Genomic DNA, 14,679 nt, shown 5'->3' with positions numbered 1-14,679 from the left:
AAACTAATGAGACAGTGAATGAGAGACAAGTACAATAACAATCTCACAATTAGGACGATGCATAACATGAGATGTGCATTGAAAATAAAAATAAAATACAGACTGATTAATAGACTAACAGTTGAGAGTCCCATAGAGAGTGACAACTCTTTGATCAAACGTGCCATATCCATTTTCTGATCCCAAATAAAGGCAGGTCCCACTTATGTGTGCACAGTGTGTCATAAAGCGGCATTTCCAAACCAAATACAACCCTGCAAAAGGTCTAACTATGTCAAAAATCCAGAAATGGTTGCAGTGTGCTTGACAGGAAAATACTTCCATATTTGTGACCATGATTGCAGCAATGAACAACAGTGCAAGGTACGTGATGAGAGAAGTAGAGAATGGATTTGTTCAACCTGTCATACTCATCTTAACAATGGAGCCATGCCAACCCTCGCTGTAGCTAACAACTTGGAGCTTGCTGACATCCCACCATAACTGTCTGATCTCAACATATTGGAAAGACATCTGATAGCCAAGTGTATAACATTTGCCAAAATTATTCCTCTTTCCAAAGGCCAGCAGAGAGCAATACGTGGTAATGTTGTATGTGTCCCATCTGAAGTGACAGAGACAGTCAATTCTCTGCCTAGACTGAGAGGTCAGTCTCAAGTCTTGAGAGTAAAACTGAAGATAGGGGCGGTCGGTGGCGTAGTGGGTTACCAGACTGTAACCTGGTCTAAACGTGTGCAGGCACTACATAAACTTAAACATATTCATCCACAGTATGAAGATGTAACTATCAGGGATGAGTTATGTGACCCAACACTTCCTCATGATGATGATGACGACGTAGATAAGAACATGGATGATGACTATGATAAGGATGATTTGATGGAAACTGACAGGTGTGACAGCAATGCACTGTGTGAGGCAGGAAATGAACACAATGCCATCTTGTTTTGTGATGACAATGAACAACTTCATCGGAGAGATGATACAGAACAAAAAGGTGACATGCCAAATGGTGGAATTGCTCTAGAATCGTGCCTTCAGCCACGTGATGTTTCAGAAGACATATAGTGTTTTAGTGAAGGAATATACTCTATTCCCCCTGCAGAAAGAAATAGTCCAGTCAGCTTTTTCAGAACCCCTAAACTGGAAACCATGGCTTTCCCTGTTCAGTTTCCCACTGGTAAAAACACACTGGATGAAAAGAGCCGTATTAAATTAACACCTAGTAGTTACTTCAAAACAAGGCTATTTGGCGTTGATGATCGGTTTGCCAGAAACCTATTGGGAGAAAACAGGTACTCCCACATTTGTCTGTACATTTTCTGCAGCAGAAATGCGTTGGCCTGAAGTAATTGAAGCAATCAAATCTCAGCAAGGTGAAGAAGCTAGCTTTGAAGAGCTTGACTTGGCAAGAAAGTGAGAGATATTGCGAAGCAATCCTGTGACAACAATGCGGATGACAAACGCATTGAAGCCTTATACAAAGATTTAATCTTGTCTCCAGCACAACCCCTGGGCAAGTTGTTGACCATTTTTACTGGTTAGAGTTTCAGCACAGAGGAAGCCCACATATACACTGCTTGCTTTGGGTAGAAGGTGCACCAGTGTTTGAAGAAGACAGTGATCAGACTGTATGTAATTTCATGTCTAAATACATTTCAGCTCAGCTTCCTGACCCAGATACACAACCTGAACTGTACAAGAAAGTCACAGAAGTGCAAATACACAGCAAGACCCACTCAAGGACATGTTTCAAAAGTGCAAGCTCTGGGTGCCGTTTTGGATTTCCCAAACCACTGTGTAGAAGGACTACGATAACACGACCTATGGACGATGATTCAAACACACAACACCAACCTCTTCGTCAAGTTTGCAGACGACACTACTGTGGTGGGGCTCATCAACAACAACAATGAGTCAAATTACAGGGATGAGGTGAGCCAACTGGCCAAGTGGTGCAGAGACAACAATCTCTCTCTGAACGTGGAGAAGACGAAGCAGATTGTTGTTGACTTTCGAAGAGCCTCCACCCAGCACCATCCACTAACCATCAACGGTGCTGCAGTGGAGAGAGTGAGCAGCACCAGGTTTCTGGGTGTGCTCATCACTGAGGACCTCTCCTGGAGCAGCAACACTGCATCACTGGCCAGGAAAGCTCAGCAGGGCCTCTACTTCCTCCACAGACTGAGAAGAGCCAGTGCACCAGTCCCCATCTTACAGACTTTCTACCGCGGCACCACCGAGAGCATCCTGAGCGAGAACCAGCCGACTGAGAGACAGCTTCATGCACCAGGCCATCAGGAGATGCTAAACTCCCTCCCAGCACTGCCCCCCCTTCCTTCTCTGCCCGCTGCCCCCACAAACTCTGGACACTGCAGAATTTGAGATCATGTGCATGGCAGACATTACATTACATTACATTGCATTTAGCAGACGCTTTTATCCAAAGCGACTTACAGAGGAGGACATAAGCTGAGAAAGGTGTAAAGGAGCACAGTAGTTGTTAGTTTTGTTAGTTTTGTTAGGCAGGGAAGCATTCTCAAAACAGAAAGGTTTTTCCAAGTTTTTTAAAGGTCGAAAGGGATGTTGCTGTTCTAGTAGCCGTTGGTAGGTCATTCCACCATTTGGGGACGACCACAGAGAAGAGTTGAGAGTGACCTCGCTTTGCGAGAGGCGAGGGTACAACTAGACGGTTTGTATGAGCGGAGCGTAACGCCCTGGTCGGGACATGAGCCTTTAGTAAGACGCTGTGATAGGCAGGGGCAGATCCTGAGGTGGTTTTGTAGGCTAGCGTCAGAGCTTTGTGTTTAATTCTGGCAGCTACAGGCAGCCAGTGCAGGTCGCTGAAGAGTGGGGTGACATGTGACCTTTTTGGTTGATTGAAAACCAGTCGCGCTGCGGCATTCTGGACCATTTGCAAAGGTTTGATCGCGCAAGCAGGTAGGCCAGACAAGAGCGAGTTGCAACTGTGCAGCTACTCACAGAATTGTCTATGGCCAACAGAGTAGGGATGTAACGATACACTCAACTCACGACTTGATTCGAGTCACGATTTTTTGTTCACAATATGATTTTTTCACGATTTTTTTTAAATCAAAATGAGCTACAGACAAATTCTGACCAAATAAAATTATCTTTTTATTTGTAGGAAAAAAATCTCTCTTTACAGAAACTCTCAAAAAGTTTGTGTTCTTATTAGGGCTGCCAGCAAGCAGCTGATCTGACCATTACCTTTCAGCTTGAAGTATGAGCTAACTGAAAATAAAAACAACAAGATGATAGCTCATTAACCCTTTAATGAGAGTCCACGGCCCCGGGAAACGGCGAGGTCCGGGCGCTGTAAACGCAGAGCCGGTCGCGGCGCACCACCTCGGAGGAAATGCGCCCGGCGGGGGCCAGCCAGCGCCGGGGAGAGGTCCCATGAGGGGATCCTCCCGCACGGTGCGGCCGTCCCTGACCTGAGTTTAATCCCCCGTGCAGACTGCAGACTGCAGACTGCGCGGAAGTTGTGGTGATTGGTTAAAATTGCAACACCCCTGAATTCACGGGGATTCACTGAAGTTGCGTTGAAGTTGCAAATTGCAACATCGTGAATTCCTGGAGGGTCTGTGTTATGGAATCATTTACGGTACAGTCAGGCCTGATGCCGATTACCACTACTGCGCATGTGTGTAGGTGTGTGTGTGTGTGTGTGTGACACAGAAAGGCAGACGCGGCAGTGGAAGCTACAGCCACAATGTAACCTATTTCTAATTAAAAAAAAGACGAAAAAGAACATATTCTACTTCTCTCGCATTCGTCAAGAATCGCGATTTATTTTTTCGTCACGCATTTGTACCGATTTTAATCGTGTCATGATGTATCGTTACATCCCTACAACAGAGCAAAGTTAAAAATCTTTTTCCGCCTGTTAAATGAGATAGGATTTGTTCAGAAGAGAGAAACCGATAAGCCTGCTATTATCAGATTTCACCAAACATCGCAGGAAAAATATCCTAAGCAGTTTTATGGCACGTTGCTAAAACTGTACTGTCACTGTACTGTGAGGTCAAGCTGGGTTTTTGTCATGTCTTGTCATTTCCTGTTTTATTTTGAAAGATAACTCTCCTCTCGTTTCAGGTCACTTGCCCTTCCTCGTGTGTCACCGGTCTGATTGTCTTCCCCGCCCTGATTGTTTCCACCTGTTCCCCATTACCTGGTGTCTATATTGTCTGCGTCTCCCTTTGTCCGGTGCCGAAGTGTTTTGTCTTTCGTAGCGTGCACCAAAGCCCTTTTTCCATAGCCCACAGTCACAGCATCTTAGCTCTAGTGTTCTTTTGTTTTTCTACCTCGTATGAGTGATTTTTTGTTGTACTTCCTAGTCTAGCCTTTTTGTTTCTTTGTATTTAGCTTAGTGTGTTTTCAGCCTCGTTTTTGAGCGTCTTAAGTTAATGTTTCATAGCCTTTTGTTTTTTCCTCGTTGTGAGTGATTTTGATTTCGTTAATCTTTTATACGAGTAGTCATAGCCTTTTGTTGTTCCTCGTTGAGAGTGATTTTGATTTTGTTTATCTTTATTAAGAGTAGTTCAGTGTTTTTTCCTCCTTGGAGTGATTTTTGTTTCCTCTAGTTTAGGCCCTTTTCATAGCCTCACTCAGTCGAGGATTTTTGTCGTCCTGAATAAAACAGCTGTCTGCCAAACTCTGCATCTGAGTCCTCATTGAGTCCCGGCCTGACAGTACACTTCGGCCAGTATGGACTCAGCAGAGGCTGGCCAGTGGGCGGCTGCGCTACGGGTTCAGGAAGCCCGCATCGCCCGTCAGGAGGAGTTTCAGACGGCGATGGCAGCGCATTTCGGTGAGCTCTCCTCCCAGGTGAGAGAGCTGGTGCACCACCTTCGGCAGACCACCCAGCCACCTGCGGCGCCAAAGTCTCCAGTAGCTGCAGCGGCTCCGTCCCAGGGCGCAGGGGTGGGAATCAAGCTGGCACCCCCGGAGCGTTTCTCTGGGGAACCAGGCCAATGCAAGGCCTTCCTCATTGATTGCTCCATCCACTTTGAGCAGCTCCCTCATGCTTTCGTCACGGACAGATCCAAGATAGCGTTCATGGTTTCCCACCTGACCGGGAGAGCCAGAGCTTGGGCCACCGCCGAGTGGGCTCGTGACTCTCCACTTTGTTCCTCCCTCACAGACTTTAAAGCTGCCCTCATGATGACGTTTGACCCAGTGTCTACGGACCGAGAGAAGGCCAGGGAACTGAGCAGTCTGACACAGGGCAGAGACTCGGTGTGTGACTACGCCATCCGCTTTCGCACCCTGGCGGCGGAGAGCGGCTGGAATAACACCGCCCTGTACGACGTGTTCCTGAAAGGGCTGGCGGCTCACATCCAGGAGCTACTGTTGCCACTGGACCTGCCTGCAGACCTGGACCCTCTCATCGCTCTCGCCATCCGGACAGACAACCGGGTTCGCGAGCTCCGGCAACCACGGAGCGGTTCGACACCGGAGAGGACACTGCACCAGTTAAGGTAATGCACCACGCCACTACCACCGCACTAGGAGCTCTCATAGACTCAGGGGCCGATGAAAGGATGATGGACTGGGGGTTAGCGGAGAAGATAGGCCTCAGGGCTGAACTTTTGGCCAAGCCCATCCATGCCAGAGCACTAAATGGACAAGAACTTTTCACCATCACACACATCACAGAGCCTCTCAAGCTCCGCATCAATAGACACATAGAACACATACGTTTTTTCTGATTCAAGTCTCCTGCACATACTCTGATTCTGGGACATCCATGGCTCCTCAGTCACAACCCACACATTGATTGGGAAACAGGATCCATCATGGGGTGGGGAAGGGATTGTATGACTCACGGCATAACCACACCGTCTCTGAGTGATGACGGCGCAATGATTAATCTTGTGACTGTGAATCCCAAAGCAGACCCTGAATACCCAGACCTGAGTGCCGTGCCGTCCTGCTACCATCACCTCAAGGAGGTCTTCAGCAAGTCCAAAGCCATGTCTCTCCCTCCACATAGACCTTATGATTGTGCAATTGACTTAATCCCCGGTTCAACCCTGCCCAAGAGCCACCTTTACTCCATTTCGGGGCCAGAAAGAGCAGCCATGAAGGAGTATATCCAGACCTCCCTGAAGGCAGGGCTCATCCGTCCCTCCTCTTCTCCTTCTTTTTTGTTGGTAAGAAGGATGGGTCGTTAAGGCCGTGCATAGACTATAGCCCACTTAATGACATCACTATTAAGAACCGATATCCTCTGCCACTCATGTCTTCGGTTTTTGACCAGATCCAGCAAGCCAAGGTGTTCACGAAATTAGACCTGCGCAACGCCTACCACCTGGTGAGAATCAGAGAAGGAGATGAGTGGAAAACAGGTTTTAACACACCTACTGGTCACTATGAGTACCTGGTGATGCCATTCGGTCTCACTAATGCCCCAGCAGTGTTCCAGGCCATGATTAATGATGTCCTTAGGGACTTTTTAGACCATTTCGTGTATGTTTACCTTGACGACATCCTCATCTACTCTCCTGACCTAGACACGCACAAGGCCCACGTGGCAAAAGTTCTCAGGAGACTCTTAGACCACCAGTTGTTTGTCAAGGCAGAGAAGAGTGAGTTTCATGCCGACACCATCTCCTTCCTGGGCTTCATTGTAGCCCCTGGAAGGGTGCAGATGGATCCGGCTAAAGTGAGCGCTGTGGCCGAATGGCCCACTCCTGATAGCCGCAAAAAGGTCCAGCAGTTCCTTGGTTTTGCTAACTTTTATAGGCGGTTTATCAGAAACTTCAGCGCAACAGCAGCTCCGCTTCATGCACTCACCTCCACCAAGGTGCACTTTCACTGGACTACAGAGGCAGAGTCCGCCTTCCAGAACCTCAAGCGCCGCTTCACCACGGCCCCCATCCTCACCATGCCCGATTCTCAGCGGCAGTTTGTGGTGGAGGTGGACGCCTCCAATGAGGGAATCGGAGCTGTGCTGTCCCAGAGATCCGAGGGGGATGGTAAGATGCATCCCTGTGCCTTCCTGTCTCGACGGCTGTCCAAGGCCGAGAGGAACTATGATGTCGGCAACCGTGAGCTCCTGGCGGTGAAGGCGGCTCTGGAGGAGTGGCGGCACTGGTTGGAGGGGGCCACTCAGCCGTTTATTGTTTGGACCGACCACAAGAACTTGGAATATATGAGAAAAGCCAAAAGACTCAATTCTCGCCAGGCCAGGTGGGCGCTTTTTTTTAACAGATTTTCTTTTTCCCTCTCCTACAGGCCGGGGTCCCGGAATGTCAAGCCTGACGCCCTGTCACGTCTCTTCGACCCCGAGCCTGTTGCCAAGGAGCCCGAGCCCATCCTTCCACTGTCCTGTGTGGTTGGAGCGGTTTCCTGGCAAATAGAAAAGGAGGTTAAGCAGGCTAATGGTGAGGCTCCGCCACCTAGTGGGTGCCCAGAGAATCGGTTGTTTGTCCCAGTTGAGTTGCGCCCACAGGTGATCCACTGGGCCCACACCTCGCTGCTTTCCTGCCATCCGGGAGTTCGGCGGACTATGTTCGCCATCTCCCGGAGGTTCTGGTGGCCGTCCATGGAACCGGAGGTTCGGGAGTACGTGGAGGCTTGCTCGGTCTGCGCCCGCAATAAGACGTCCACCGGCTCACGCATGGGACTTTTGCATCCGCTTCCCATCCCCTCCAGACCGTGGGCAGAAATCTCTTTGGACTTCGTCACGGGGCTCCCAACATCGCTAGGCAACACTACTGTCCTCACTGTGGTGGACAGATTTTCAAAGATGGCGAGGTTTATTGCTCTGCCTAAACTACCCTCGGCCAAGGAAACTACAGAGATCATGGTCAACCACGTCTTCAGAAATCACGGCTTTCCCAAGGACATTGTGTCGGACCGGGGGCCCCAGTTTGTGTCCCGGTTCTGGAGGGAATTCTGCCGGCTCATCGGTGCCAAAGCCAGCCTGACCTCAGGATATCACCCGGAGGCAAACGGCCAGACCGAGCGCCTCAACCAGCAGCTGGAAACCGGCCTCCGGTGTCTAGTGTCACAGAACCCAGCCACATGGAGCAAGCACCTGGTCTGGGTAGAGTATGCCCACAACTCCCTGCCCACCTCAGCCACTGGTCTTTCCCCATTCATGTGTGTCTATGGTTATCAACCCCCTGTTTTCCCAGACAATGAGCCAGAGACGTCGGTGCCCTCCGTCCAAGCTCAGATCCGCCGCTGCCGCCGCATCTGGGCAGCCGCCCGTCAGGTACTCATCCGCCAAGGGGACCGGGTCAAAAGAGCTGCGGACCGGAGAAGACGACCCGCTCCAGCGTACCAGCTGGGCCAGAGGGTATGGCTCTCTACCAGGAACCTCCGTCTCAAGGCCCTCTCGAGGAAACTGGCTCCGCGCTTCGTGGGTCCTTTCCCCATAACCAAGGTTGTCGGACCTGCAGCGGTTCGCCTTCGTCTCCCCCGGTCTCTCCGTGTCCACCCCACGTTTCACGTAAGTCAGGTCAAACCGGTCAAGGAGAGTCCCATGGTCCCGGCCCTCCCACCCCCTCCTCCTCCTGAAGTAGTAGATGGGGGTCCAGTCTATAAGGTCAAAAAGTTACTGGCTGTGCGCAACCGGGGCCGGGGCAGGCAGTTCCTGGTGGACTGGGAGGGGTACGGCCCGGAGGAGCGACAGTGGGTTCCTTCGCGTCACATCATCGACCACAGCCTGATAGATGACTTTTATAGAGATCACCCTGACCAGCCTGGGCCGTCAGGAGTCGGCCCTAGAGGGAGGGGTACTGTCACTGTACTGTGAGGTCAAGCTGGGTTTTTGTCATGTCTTGTCATTTCCTGTTTTATTTTGAAAGATAACTCCCCTCTCGTTTCAGGTCACTTGCCCTTCCTCGTGTGTCACCGGTCTGATTGTCTTCCCCGCCCTGATTGTTTCCACCTGTTCCCCATTACCTTGTGTATATATTGTCTGCGTCTCCCTTTGTCCCGTGCCGAAGTGTTTTGTCTTTCGTAGCGTGCACCAAAGCCCTTTTTCCATAGCCCACAGTCACAGCATCTTAGCTCTAGTGTTCTTTTGTTTTTCTACCTCGTATGAGTGATTTTTTGTTGTACTTCCTAGTCTAGCCTTTTTGTTTCTTTGTATTTAGCCTAGTGTGTTTTCAGCCTCGTTTTTGAGCGTCTTAAGTTAATGTTTCATAGCCTTTTGTTTTTTCCTCATTGTGAGTGATTTTGATTTCGTTAATCTTTTATACGAGTAGTCATAGCCTTTTGTTGTTCCTCGTTGAGAGTGATTTTGATTTTGTTTATCTTTATTAAGAGTAGTTCAGTGTTTTTTCCTCCTTGGAGTGATTTTTGTTTCCTCTAGTTTAGGCCCTTTTCATAGCCTCACTCAGTCGAGGATTTTTGTCGTCCTGAATAAAACAGCTGTCTGCCAAACTCTGCATCTGAGTCCTCATTGAGTCCCTGCCTGACATGTACCTTCCTTACAGATCAGACCTAGAACTTAAAAGACAGCATTTACCCACATAAGTCCTTTTACAACAGTGGTGTGGTTCAACTACCAGGTTCTAACCATCCCGAGTACGTCCAACACATTGTCAAGCGAAACTAAAAGAAATATGAGAAAAACAGTGAAGAAATCGAGAATGGAGTAGAAGAGTTTGAACAGAACAGAGGCTTGATTGATGAATGGTGTAATCTGGCACCTGAATCTGAACTTGTGAGGTTGGAGTGTATTGAAGAACTTGAAGCAAGACAGCCAGATCATGAAAATGTACAAGACGATGTCCCAGAATATGCTAAACAAGCTAATGCTGTAACAGAAGTCAGAGCTATTCGAGAGGTTCCTGCAATCGACCCCACACTGTTACGTCAAATGTATCAGAATCTGAACCAGAAACAGGCATGTGTATACTATGCAGTGAGAGACTGGTGCATTAAGCACGTCTGTGGCGAAAATCCAGAGCAAGAAATCATTATTATTGATGAAGTGGTCATGGTCTCAAAGCCCCTTTTTGCATATGTAGATGCCAGACTAAAACAAATAAAAGGCACACAAAGACCCTTTGGAGGAATGTCAGTATTAGCAGTTGGCGATTTCTATACCACCTGTGCATCAGTCTAAGACCCTAAGTGTGTATGACCCATGTCAGGTCAACTTGTGGCAAGAAAACTTTCAGATGATCACTCTGCCTGAGATAATGCGTCAAAAGGATGGTGTTGCCTTTGCAGAGATGTTGAACGTATCCATGTAAAAGAGAAAAATGATGAGTTGTCTAGCAGACAGAGCATTGCTGTTACAAACTGTTACCGAACCAGCACATTGTCCAACTGATGTCCTGCACATCTTTGCGACTAACAAACAAGTGAATTCACACAACTTTGCAACGTTAGCTTTGCTACATTCACAAGTCACTGAAATTGATGCGGATGACTATAGGAAGGACCCACACACTGGCAAGATGACACGCCAAGTAAAACCATTTAAAGGAAGCAAAAACTCGAAACATAGATATCTCTCAAGGATTAGTTAATCGATCATTTGCTACATGAGGGCAGGATAGTAACCTCTGATTCAAGGTATGACAAAGACATCAGCTGTAGTCTCACTCAAACACATATTTGAACCTGGAATGGCTTATGTTGCTATCAGTAGAGTAACATGGTAGATATGGATGAAAGCAGAATATATGCTGACCCAGAAATCACAGCAGCCTTGGAGAACATGAGACAAGTCAACTTGGACAACATGATGCCTCTTCTTCATATCAAACAAACATTAAGTGGACTTCACACTTTGACCATTGTTCACCATAACACCGAAGGATTGCCATCCTATATTAAAGACATGAAGAGCCACCACGAACTGTGTCTTGCAGATGTCTTGTGTCTCACAGAAACTCACCTACAAGGCTCCTTTGTCGCACAGAGTCTCCAGGTAGAGGGCTACAAAATGTACAAGCGCAACAGAAATGTATCTTACACAAACCTTACAGAACTGTTGTGGTGCAGTGGTGGAGTTCCCGTTTATGTAAAGAACCACTTCCAAGTTCATGAAAAACAGTATGTGCATAATGTAACTGACCTTGAGTTCTTGGCCTTGAAGATTGAAACCCCAGTGCGTGCACTGATTGCAGTTGTGTACAGACCTCCAGACTACAGTGTGACATCATTCCTGTCAAACCTGCAAAGTCTTTTAGACTCACTAGAGATCATGGATTATCAACCCATCATTGTCTGCGGCGATTTCAATGAGAATCTCTTAGCTGGTGGAAGTAAGCCAATACTGGAGTTGTTTCAGTCCAGGGGATATGTACAGCTCATCACTGATGCAACCACAGAGAAAAACACACTGCTGGACCCGATTTTCATCTCTCAACCACAGCGTTGTCTTCATTCCGGTGTCATAAAAACATATTACAGTTATTACAATCCTGTGTACTGTGTAATGAACTAAAGGAACTAAATCTAAACTAATGTTAACTGAGCTAAATTATTGAAACATGCAATGATAAACTCAAAACTAGTACAACACAATATTTACTAATTATGATAATACTTATTTATAATGATTTAAATTACAAATACAATAGTCAATTATTATCCAGAGTAGGGGTATCCTCTGTGTAGCCTGGCCCCAACACCTTGCCAGGCTGTGGACCATTTAATTGTCTGTGTAAAGGAAATATACTTGATGAAATGTGATGTCGTCTTTGTATCCATTCATTTTCTATGTTTATTAATTGTCTTATTATCATTTTTTATTTTAATTGATTCTGTGAATTTGTTGGGTCTACTGCTCTGTAAAGCACTTTGTAAAACTCTGTTTTTTAAAGGTGCTATATAAATAAAGTTATTATATTATTAATATTATGCAACACAAAATATTGTTTTGGGTAATAGGGGGCATCTGTGGCCTTAGGAGGTAAGTCCACTAATCAGAAGATTGGTGGTTCGTGTTTTAAATGTAACATCCTTTCTGCTGTACTAAAACTCCACTTCCCATATTTCTCTCGAGCAGGTTGCCCAAACTTGTCATAGACTCTAACTTGTTTAAGTTTACTTGAGCCTGAAGAGGATAGAGTTCTCCTGTGTCCGCTGTGGTGACACTTGCCGGCCCTGGCTCACCTACTCCCTCCAGCACTGTGAGGACCGGCTCGTAACAACAAAGACTGCCACAGACCGGTTGCTGCTGAGAGAGATATGAGATATGTGTTTTCCCCCTGCAAAAGGCATTGGAGATTTTATTTCATGTTTTGCTTTAGTTAACAGTGAGTACAACATGTCATTTATGTCAACTTCTTTTTCCAGGTCTTCAGCCACTCTGACCCCTCCACTTCACCGTGCACACTCGGGACTGAACGGAGAGCTAAAGGTGTAAAAGAAGCTGAATATCAGGCAGCCTTCCAAAGCTTCTCTGTGTTCAGTGGCACTGGAGAGAAGATAATTTTCTGCCTTGTAGAAGTATGGAGGTATTTAATAATTGTGTTTTATATAACTTCTGGACAACTTTACACTCTTCAGTTTATTATAACATCTTTCTGTTTTCTCTTGTCAGGACCAGCTCTGTCCTACATAACTCCAACTCCAATGTGAAAACATGGACAATCAACAGTCTATAGTATACTAACTGCTGTTATTATTTGTCTTATTTAGAACTAGTCACGGCAGATGGCCACCCACATGATCCGGGTTCTGCTCAAGTTTTCTGCCACAGGCAGTTTTTCCTTGCCACCATCACAGTTTACATTAAACACTGGCCTTTTCAAGCTTTATTGTATAGAGACAGCTAAAGAGTGATAGGAATGTGAAAAAGAGAGGTAGGGGAACAACATGCAGCAACGGGCGGCACTTTCCGCAGGAAAATTCAGTTTTGTAGTTATTATTTTTCTGCACGTAACTAGTCTACACATTCTGTCAAAAATAAAAAATATATCACTAGATTCAGCTCCTTTAGGACATTCCTGCTTGTATAAAAACATTTTCTATTAATATTTTACAAATTATTCAACTTTTTCTACAAAAATTTTACCATTTAAATAGATTTCTACAAAGCTTCTACACTTTAAACTACTACTTCAACATACTTTCTACTACAGATTTCATTCAAACTACAAATTGTACACAAGACCTCATACTATAATGTTTTACCGTTTTTGAACTATTACAACTTAAAGTTGATGAAGTTTTTACTCGAATTCTGAGTTTATAATGGGTGTGTATTCCGTCTGCTAGAGTAAATGACATCGCTCGAGTGAAAGAGGACACAAAAAAATCAGTCAAAAAAAAAAACGGAAGCTGCTCCCGTGGCCACAAATTTCACACTTCAGACATAATTTATACATAGATGATGTAGAAAATTTGTCTTCTCACTCACATTCGTCTGCTAAAGCTGTCAGACTTATAGTTTTGGCTGTGTTACCTCTGAAGCATCAGCTACACCCAACTACTGCTCCATTAACAGCAATGTTTAAAAGGAGGGAAGATTTCTGGAAGAAAGCAGAGATACCAGTATCTTTCCATCGCTCTAAAGGTCCAATTTCCTAACTTTAGCCACATAAAATATATATGTAGACGTTCAGGTAGGTTTTTCTCTCTCTCAGTGGTGTCAAATGTCACAGGAGCCGCTGTGGTTGACTGCTCTGCTCTGATTGGTGGGCTCCACCTGGCCCTGGTGTGGCCTGCCCCTGCCCCTCCCAAGCCTGACTGTGATTAACTTTATTAATAACAATGACTGTCAATAATACAGTTTGAATATCGGCCATTTTATCCTTTTCTTTCACAGACACACACACACACACACACACACACACACAGAGACAAGACAAAAGGCTTTCAAAATAAAATACTTTGTAAAAAAGACTTTGTAAAACCTCTCTTTGTAAAACACACAAGCACGCACACAAACGCTAACAGCTATTTAATACATGGGGGCAGCGGGGCCAGAGTCAGGCACACTCAAAATTTCTACCGAAATTTTTCTAGTTGGTGTGGGTGCCCAGAGGGCGAACACACTATTGTTCTTTCAATCTTTATTATTTTTCCATCTTATGTGCCACGTAACTAGGCCCACAAATTTTGTCCTACAAAAATAAAGATTATATCACTAGTTTCAGCTCATTTAGGACATGTTTGCTTGTATACACCTTTTTCTACTATTAATATTTTACAAATTATTCAACTTTTTCTACAGATTGTTTACCATTTAAAATACATTGTACAAGCTTCAAATCTTTCTACAAACCTTGTACACTTTAAACTACTACTTCTACATACTTTCTACATTTCACTTCATTCAAACTACAAATTGTACACAACACCTTGTACTTCTATTTAACTTTTAACAATCTTTTACACTGTCTTTTATATAATCAATGACTATCAAGGCTACATTTTTAATGTCGGCCATTTTATCCTTCTCCCTCGCAGACACAAACACAGACACATAGAGAGACTGACACGGGACTCACACAGGAGGCGGAACGGCAGCGGAACGGTACTTTTCCCGGCGCCAACTCACACCGGACGTGGTGTCACACCACGGTGAGGTTTGTCCTGTCTTGGGGTTTTTGTCTCGTTACTTCCTGTTTTATTTTGAAATCTAACTCTCCTCTCGTTTCAGGTCACTTGCCCTTCCTCATGTGTCACCGGTCTGATTGTCTCACCTGATCCCTGATCGTTTCCACCTGTTAC

General features: G+C 45.9%; 1 protein-coding gene across 1 annotated transcript in view; it reads right to left on the bottom strand.

Moving 5' to 3' along the window:
• LOC104939049 (calcium/calmodulin-dependent 3',5'-cyclic nucleotide phosphodiesterase 1A) overlaps positions 1-14,679 on the bottom strand; it is a 76,160-nt gene that overhangs the window by 41,757 nt on the left and 19,724 nt on the right. The gene's annotated exons all lie outside the window — the stretch shown is intronic.

The sequence above is a fragment of the Larimichthys crocea genome, unplaced genomic scaffold (genome assembly GCF_000972845.2).
Source record: "Larimichthys crocea isolate SSNF unplaced genomic scaffold, L_crocea_2.0 scaffold462, whole genome shotgun sequence".
In the NCBI taxonomy this organism is placed as follows: Eukaryota; Metazoa; Chordata; class Actinopteri; family Sciaenidae; genus Larimichthys; species Larimichthys crocea.
This window is presented reverse-complemented; position numbering and strand designations above follow the sequence as displayed.